At 45.6% G+C, this 8068-nt stretch overlaps 1 long non-coding RNA gene across 1 annotated transcript; it reads right to left on the bottom strand.

Moving 5' to 3' along the window:
• Positions 1 to 2975: 2975 nt before the first annotated feature.
• Positions 2976 to 5141, bottom strand: LOC112824634 (uncharacterized). The gene is made up of 3 exons (XR_003208479.2): positions 5008 to 5141; positions 4253 to 4419; positions 2976 to 3834 (listed from the first exon to the last, which is right to left on the bottom strand). It is a non-coding gene; the product is annotated as an uncharacterized lncRNA (long non-coding RNA).
• Positions 5142 to 8068: the final 2927 nt, after the last annotated feature.

Here is an 8068-nt window from a genome sequence, read left to right as displayed (position 1 = left end):
GAGAGGGAGACAAACCATAAGAGACTCTCAATCATAGGAAACAAACTGAGGGTTGCTGCAGGGGAGGGGGGGTGGGGGGATGGGATAACTGGATGATGGACATTAGGGAGGGCACGTGATGTAATGAGCACTGGGTATTATATAAGACTGATGATGAATCACTGACCTCTACCTCTGAAGCTAAATGATATACTATATGTTAATTAATCGAATTTCAATTAAAACAATTTAAAAATATATGTGAGAAATGCTACCCACCTGATTTAATTGCATTTAAGTATTTAAGAATATTTTATGATAAAATTATATATACATATGTGAAAATTAATATAAATGTTTGGAATATTATTTTTTTAATTGCAAGTGCCTTATTTTTATTTCCATTTTGGCACTTGCCATTTTCAGCACTTATTTGTGTGTGATTGGCTCTCCCACTAGACTGAAGCGTCATGGCATCAAAGACTTTGTCTTACTCCTTAAAGACCTGCAATCCCATCTCTCAGAACAGTGCTTATGTTCTCAATAAAGATGTACCCAATGAAGGAACCAGAGTTCGAATCCTGACTCGACCAGTGCGCTGGCTTTTATCTAGATACTTGACCTCTCTAGGCCTGAATTTCTCAACTACAAAATGCAAAATAATATCTACACCTCATAGGATTGTTGTCTGGTATATATGCCAAAATGTCAAGGGTGATTTTCTTTGGGAGATGGGATTAAAGGGTATTTATTTTTTCCTTTTGCTCATCTATATTACTTTAAAAATAATGAGCATGGATTTCTTTTGTAATTCATAGAACTTTAAATTTAAATAATATTTGTGAAGGATTTAACACAGGGCCTGATTCATAGTAGGTATTTAATAAACAGCCTATCTTAATGCTACTAAGCTTTTCAATAGCCTGGAAATACTTCCTCTATGGCACCGAGCTGTTGACTCATACCCCAGTCTGAGGCTTAGGGCTCCCAGCTGGGAGGACCAGCTCCTTCTCTCTGGTCAGTTTCAGAAATCAAAATGGAGGAAGGAAGTTAGGTAGGTGGCCCTTAGCTGAGGGGCTTCTCTTTTTGAGACCAGCTCCTTCTTACCCTTTAGAGCCCAAGTTCACCTCCTGATTCTGGGTGTATGAGCTTTTGTCAGTGCTTAGTATGCATCCCACACCCTGAAGGCTGCAGAGAATATTAACACAGCAAATCCTATTGTTTATTTCCCCCCAAATCATTTTCAGTGCTGAGGAAAGAGATTGTGTCCAGCTGCTGGAATGTAATCAGAAACCAATCTGTGCAGCCCTGGAAGACAAGGCTGATACAAGGCTGTGATTCTCCAGCCAGTGAATTTCCCCACGTGGGAGAGGGGCTTACCCGCCCCTCCCCAACATGGTGGGTAGACTGAATGCTTGCTCACTAGGGGCTGGGGGAGGAGAGCGGGACATCCCTGGCACAGCTGCTAATGGTGCAGGAGGCAGGGGAGCTGGGATGAGCCTTCATTTTTCATCAAGAATCCTATGGCTTTTGCTGTTGTCAGGGTATCTGTCAGAGCAGCCAATTCTAGTCAGGGCTTCTGGGTCCTAATGACCTACTTTCTCCTTGCCCCTCTCAGACTCTGTGGCGATTATATCTTTGAAGATTAGCTTGAAATAACTTGAAAGTCATTGTTCTTGTTCCCAGCAAGCGAAGGAGAAACATAGATTCTCAGAGCAGGTGAAGGGCTCTGTGGCTTTCTCGAAAATGGTGGCAAATGAGAAACGAGACGGGAGATCCAGGAGCCTGCAATGTGAAGGACTCCACGGCTGCTAGATGATTTGCAGTTCTAAAACTTGTGTTACTGTTAAACTTCAGGGGACAGGCCGGTAGGCGTTATCTGGCTTTCTGGGGTCACTACCCTCAGGCTAGTGAACCCAACCCAGGGTGGATTCTGGGTGGGTCCACCATCCAAGGACACACTAAGCCAAAGTATGGTTTTAATCATCTAAAAGAAGGTCCAGAAAAGGCAAAGACAGGTCACTATAGGTATTGATTCATGGAATCCAGAGCCCTGTGAGAAGAGATTCTAGGGATGAATTCTTGATTCTATCCTACAGCAGCCCCATTCATCCGTTCACCAAAGAAAGCAATTTTTAAGCAGCTGAAGCTCCTATGGTATGTCCTGCACAAAGCAGCAAGTATGGTGTACAAACACACAAGTCCGAGGGTCGCATTCTCTAGTTTGAAAGCCTGATTAGCTGTGTTCCAAGGGCAAGTCGCTGTGACTCAGTTGTCTCCTTTGTAAAACAGGGCTTGGAAACTGCCTTCTAGTTTTTTTGTGAGAAGAAAACGAGGCAGTCCATGCTCAGTGCTTAGCATAAGTTTGGCACGTTCGAAATACTCCATAAATGAGTTGTTATCATAATCTCAACGGAAGACAACAGAAAACTTAAAGTCTTGGTCCCTGACCTTGAGATGCTCGTAGGAATGTGCTCAGCTGACGACCTGGCATGGACTACGAGTCGGGTTATCTTGTTCTGGGATAACTGAGCTTCCCTTACAACCTTCCTCCAAACTCCCAGAACTGAAGGCTGCTGGCGATGGTAGCCTGGCCATGAACTAGATCCGGCAGCTCACCTCTCCGTTCTAGCGGACACTCACTTCCCGCACCTCCCATAACGTTCCCTTTCTGCCACTTCTTACACTACTTTCTAACACCCCCTTCTGTTCGTCAGGCTGAGACAAAATACCGCATCACCTGAAGCTGAGGTTGAAAAACAACCCAATCACTGCTGCTCGAAAATAAATTCCCTTGTTGATGGCGTTTCTTGGTGAACGATTCCCTTTAATGCGGGGCCTTCCTAGAGCAGAGATAAATGAGCCAATTTGGCTCTCCAGAGTTCATCTTCTGCCTGGGCCAAATTACCGCAGGAAATCCAGAATTATAATTTGTTTGTGTGATCATTAATTCATCGAATGGCAAATTCCTCACAAACCACGGCGATGGAGAGAAATTATTAACAAACCTATTATGTTTAATGTGCATCTCTTTGAAAAAAGACAGCTAACAATCCATCTGAAGGTGTCAGTGCAAGTGCTAAAAGTAAGAATAGCTAATTTTTATTGAGCACAGTCTCCCGGCCAGTCAGCATTCTCAACATTATACATACATGAACTCATTTCGCCCTCTCATCCACCCTGGGAGATAAGTGCTATTACTAACCCAGCTTACAGATGAAGAAATTGAGGCACAGAGAGGTTATGAAACTTCCCAAGGTCATACAGTCGATGCATAGTAGGATCAGGATTCAAATCCAGACAGCTTGATTCCAGAGTTGAGGTTCTTAGCTTCCTAGTTTACTCAGTCACTAGGTGTTTATTGAGAACTCCCTAGGTGCCAGGCATTGTGCTGGCTCCAGGGGATTCAAAGAAGAACGGGATGTAGTCAGTTCCTTCTGGGGGCTTGGAGTCTGCCTGGGGAGTCAAGTGGAGCTTGATTTCAACTGGAGCACTCTGGTCCAGGGAGGGATGCTGAATGATGAGTAAGAGTTTGCCCATCAGAAAAAGGGAATGGAAGCGAAGAGTGTTTCAGAAAAACTCTGAGAGAAAGACAAGTATCATATGATTTCACTGATATGAGGAATTTGACAAACAAGACAGGATCATAGGGGAAGGGAGGGTAAAATGAAACAAATTGAAACCAGAGAGGGAGACAAGTCATAAGAGACTCCTAATCTCAGGAAACAAACTGAGGGTTGCTGGAGTGGAAGGGGGTGGGAGGGATGGGGGGCTGGGTGATGGACATCGGGGAGGGTGTGTGCTATGGTGAGTGCTGTGAATTGTGTAAGACTGTTGAATCACAGACCTGTACCCCTGAAACAAATAAGACATCATATGTTATTAAAAAAATTAAAAAAAAAAGAAAAAGAAAAACTCTGAGAGAAACCAAGCCATGCAGGGGGGCCTCCAGATTGCTTAGCACTGGTTTCCTTTCTCACACAAAATCCTAGCAAGGCTGCCCATTCCTACAAACTCAACCCACTCAGCGATAAGTCCACAAACTACCCAGAAGAGAAATATCAAACCAATTCTTTTGAGCAGATCCTTTCTGCGAACTGAGCACATGGGTTTCCTGGAGTCTCAAGTGCTATTTGATCTCCTTAACATGCTGTTCCCTCTAGAGGGATTTGGCGTTTAATCTGTTTGGTTTCTTCTTTTCCCATAAGATTAAAATCCTCTCCCTCTTGTTCTTGAAATCTCTGATTACTCAGAGATGTGATCAGTGACTTACAACATTTCAGCCGGGGAAAGGGAAAAAGCAGGGTGTTGCCTGGTGGCTGATGGCATCTGGACAGTGCCTCCTTCTTGCATAAGAGGGAATGACACGAGATCAAGTCACAGTCATCCATTCTCCTTTGAATCTTCTCAGAAAGCTGGCTTTGCCCTGCCTACATTTACCTGGTAACATAGGCAGACTGCATCAAGAAGAGTCCCCTTTTTAATGCTGGGAGGCCCCAAAGGAGCATCTCACTCTGCCAAGGTCTCCCCCTTAAGCAAGCATGCTAATCCTAAGGAATGGTATAGCTCATTTCTCAAGGTGAATAGCAAAAGGGGAGAGATCAGAGGGTCAAAAAAATGATCTCGAGAGACTTCTTATAGCTTGAATTTATCAGCTTAGAAACCAAAGAACAGGGGGATACCTCCTGTTCTTACTGAGGACCAGACCAGGTTAATTTTTTCCCCTTATTATGCCTTCATTAAGAAGCTCAAAGTGTCAGTCATTCCCTCTAAGACTGGGAAATCTTTTTCTTCAGTTCTGTCCTCTTACCTGAGGGTCCAACTCCTCGTGTGAGAGTCTACTTAGATATCACTGCCAATCTAAACCCAGCAGGTCTAGCACCCAATGTGAAGAATGAACCAGATTTTCTCCTATTTCTGTTAGTCAATATAGTTATGGACCTCAAAACTTTTCTGGTATCTTTGAAACTACCATGGTTCCTAAACGTCTGTCTCCCACTGTTTTCTTCTCACATCTGTTGTCCCTACCTTGGCCATGCTCCCTCGCTATGTGGCTGGATTTCCAAAATGCCTTCCTCTGCAGCCTCCACCTCCAGCCCCTATAGTCCACCCAGGAACACGGGGCCACTGGATTTCTCTTCTGGAAATAACTACATTTATCATGTGACTCCCCCCGCCCTTTCCACCCTTCAAAGCACCTGGTGGCTCCTCTGTTCTCAGAAACACACCCAACTTCCTCCAAATGGCTTTCAAGGCCACCATGGTCTGTGTCCATCTGTGTCGCCCCCTGGTGTCTCCTCCGGGCTTGAGAAGAGTCAGTTCACCAGACTGCTCCTTGTCATTCGTTGCTTCCCCAAGGAGTGCCTTTTGCTGAGATGACCAGAGCTGATGACTTTCAGGAAATGGAGTGGATGAGCTGGAAAAATCCTTGGAGACAGCAGGAAGGACAGATAGGGCACTGCTGTCCTTCAGGGCCCTCCTTCTCACCTTGCCTGTTCAGATGCATCCCAGGCAGCGTGTTGCAAATGGAGCTGAAACCCTATCCCGTTTATTCTTGTTCATATTAGCACAATGTTTGGTGAGCTCTTTATCAAGGACTGACAGGTTGGTGCCCATCAAGGGAGGCTGAGCGCATTCATCACCGCAACTGGGCTGTGCCTCAGCCTGGAAAGACCGGGACTACCCCTTGCCACTTCCCCGCGGCTGTCCAACCTCGCACTTGGCCTGCTCATAATTGAAAACCTCCCACTCCTGTGACCTGCAAGAGGCAGATGAAAAGCAATTGACTGGCCAAGCCCAGGTCCGCAGGGCAACTGAGTTCTGAACCAAGTTATTTGTTGGAGCCAGGCTGCGGCGGCTGAGTGAGAAGAGGTCTGGGGCAGAGGTGAGATCAGAGTCCTGAGGTATCATCACCCTGCTGACTCTCGAAGCCAGTAGAGTGAGGCTGGAGGTGGCAGGGAAGTCACCAGCTCCAGAACTTCTATGGAGGAGCTAAGGGTGACACTTTGACTGGAAGAAGGGGTTAGCAGACTGTTTTAATGATGAAACTGCACAAAAAGCATTTTTTTAAAAATTAGACTGTTCATTGGGGTGGCTTGTGGGGGCTGGTGGAGATAATGGAGGTGGTCACACAACTCCCCCATACTAGTCGCTGATACTTGTCTTTCAATGCCCTTCCCCCAATCTGCTCTGTACCACAGGGGCCAATCCCCGAAAATGACATTTCCCAGGCTCCCTTATCCCCTGGATTCTGAATGAATGAGAGGCACTGGCAGGAGATTGGAGGCCAGGAGGTTCCGGAAGGCTAAGTGTTTCACCCCGGTTGCCGTTCTGAGCAGCACCTCAAGGACACTCTGTATCTCTTTTGTGACCCCAGCCTCCAAGGGCGGCCCTTGCCTTAGTTCCAGCTCCCATAGGGTGGTCCTGCTCCTGCGAGAAGTTGCCATCATGGCCTCCCTCTCTCTCCAGCCTAGGCTTGAAAGGAACTTCCTACAGTTGCTCACTTGGGGCTGCTACATGCTCTTGTTTGCTCTTTGAACTCTCCTACAATCTATAATACTGACTTCCCCTTGTTAAGTTCCTTCTACAGAACTCTGAGGCATGGATGCGCTTTCCTGACTGGACCTTCTCTCCTAAACTGTGCCTTGGCACATCACTAAGCAGAAACAGATTTGAGGGCAGCCATCCAGGGAGGGTGTGGCTTAGAACCACTGCCTTGAGCAGCGGCCTGCCATCTTTTCACCCTGCCACACAGCCTTCTGGAAGAGAGTCATAGGGGGTCACAAATATGAAGGGTTCCTGTTACCCCAGGGATCCTGTTAATTATGTACCGTGTTAAATAGTGCAGGCTTTTCTCCCTGAACAATGCATGGCCTATTAATGTGCTGCCTGGGTGTTGGTGAGGGACTGAGAGGAAGGAGGAGAAAGAGATGCTGCTCATTTGGGGAACTCCCAGCCAGAGGAGGGACTTGAAACCAGACAAAGGACAATGGGCATGTAGAACCGATGCTTTCCCCCCAGGCTCACGTTCCCTACCTCACAGCCCAATCCCACGCCTCTGCCGCCTCTGCCACCTGAACTTGTCAGCAAGTAGTCAGGAAGTAGAAACTTACCCAAACATCAGCCTCAGACACAAACAGCCAATTAACACATATTTTGTGTGTGTGATATGTATTCTATACTGTATTTTTACAATAAAGCTAGAGAAAAGAAAATGTTCTTTTTTTTTTTTACTACTTTGGCTTTTTAAAAAATTTTATTTTATTATGTTAGTCACTATACATTACATCATTAGAAAAGAAAATGTTCTTAAGAAAATCATAAGCAAGGGACATCTGGGTGGCTCAGTCGGTTTGGCGACTGCCTTTGGCTCAGGTCAAGATCCCAAGGTTCTGGGATCAAGTCCCACATCAGACTCCTTGCTCAGTGGGGAGCCTGTTTTCCCTCTGCCTGCCGATCCCCCTGTTTGTGTTCTCCTCTCTCTCCCTCTGACAAATATATAAAATCTTAAAAAAAAAAAAGAAAATCATAAGGGAAAGAAAATGCATTTATAGTACTGTGCTGTATATACTGAAAAAATCCACATGTGAGTTGACCCATGCAGTTCAAACCCCTGTTACTCAAGGGTCAACCGTATAGACATAGTCTTATTGATTAAATGTGTTAAAATGGATTGAGACATATACTGGGATGTAGGTGGTTGACGTGAGATTCCCTCTCACTGTTGGGTGTTCTTTACTCTGAATTGCTGAATGAGCAAAAAACCTCACCAAGGACCCAAGATAAAAGGTTGTGGTCCCAGATCCTAATGTAAAAGAAACCCCCCTCCCTTCATTTTCTTGGATACTGAGAACAACAAAAGTGAACTGACATGAATGTTGGTGTTCTCTGTTTGAGGAGGTTTCAATGGAATTAGGGTAATTGGGAGGGGGAGTCAGTTGGTGAGAGAAAATGCTGTTTAAGTTGGGGGTACGACACGGCACCATTCAGTCCAAACATCTCATCTCACAGATTGGGGAACTGAGAGCCACAAAAGGAAAGGGGTTTGAGGTTGAGGCTTTGGGAGAGAGTCAGATTGGAAGATTGCAGG

This window comes from Callorhinus ursinus, unplaced genomic scaffold, assembly GCF_003265705.2.
Source record: "Callorhinus ursinus isolate GAN/ISIS: 27379988/994484 unplaced genomic scaffold, GSC_fseal_2.0 scaffold9, whole genome shotgun sequence".
Classification (NCBI taxonomy): Eukaryota; Metazoa; Chordata; class Mammalia; order Carnivora; family Otariidae; genus Callorhinus; species Callorhinus ursinus.
The sequence above is the reverse complement of the archived record's forward strand: the minus strand, read 5'-3'. Positions and strand labels throughout refer to the sequence as shown.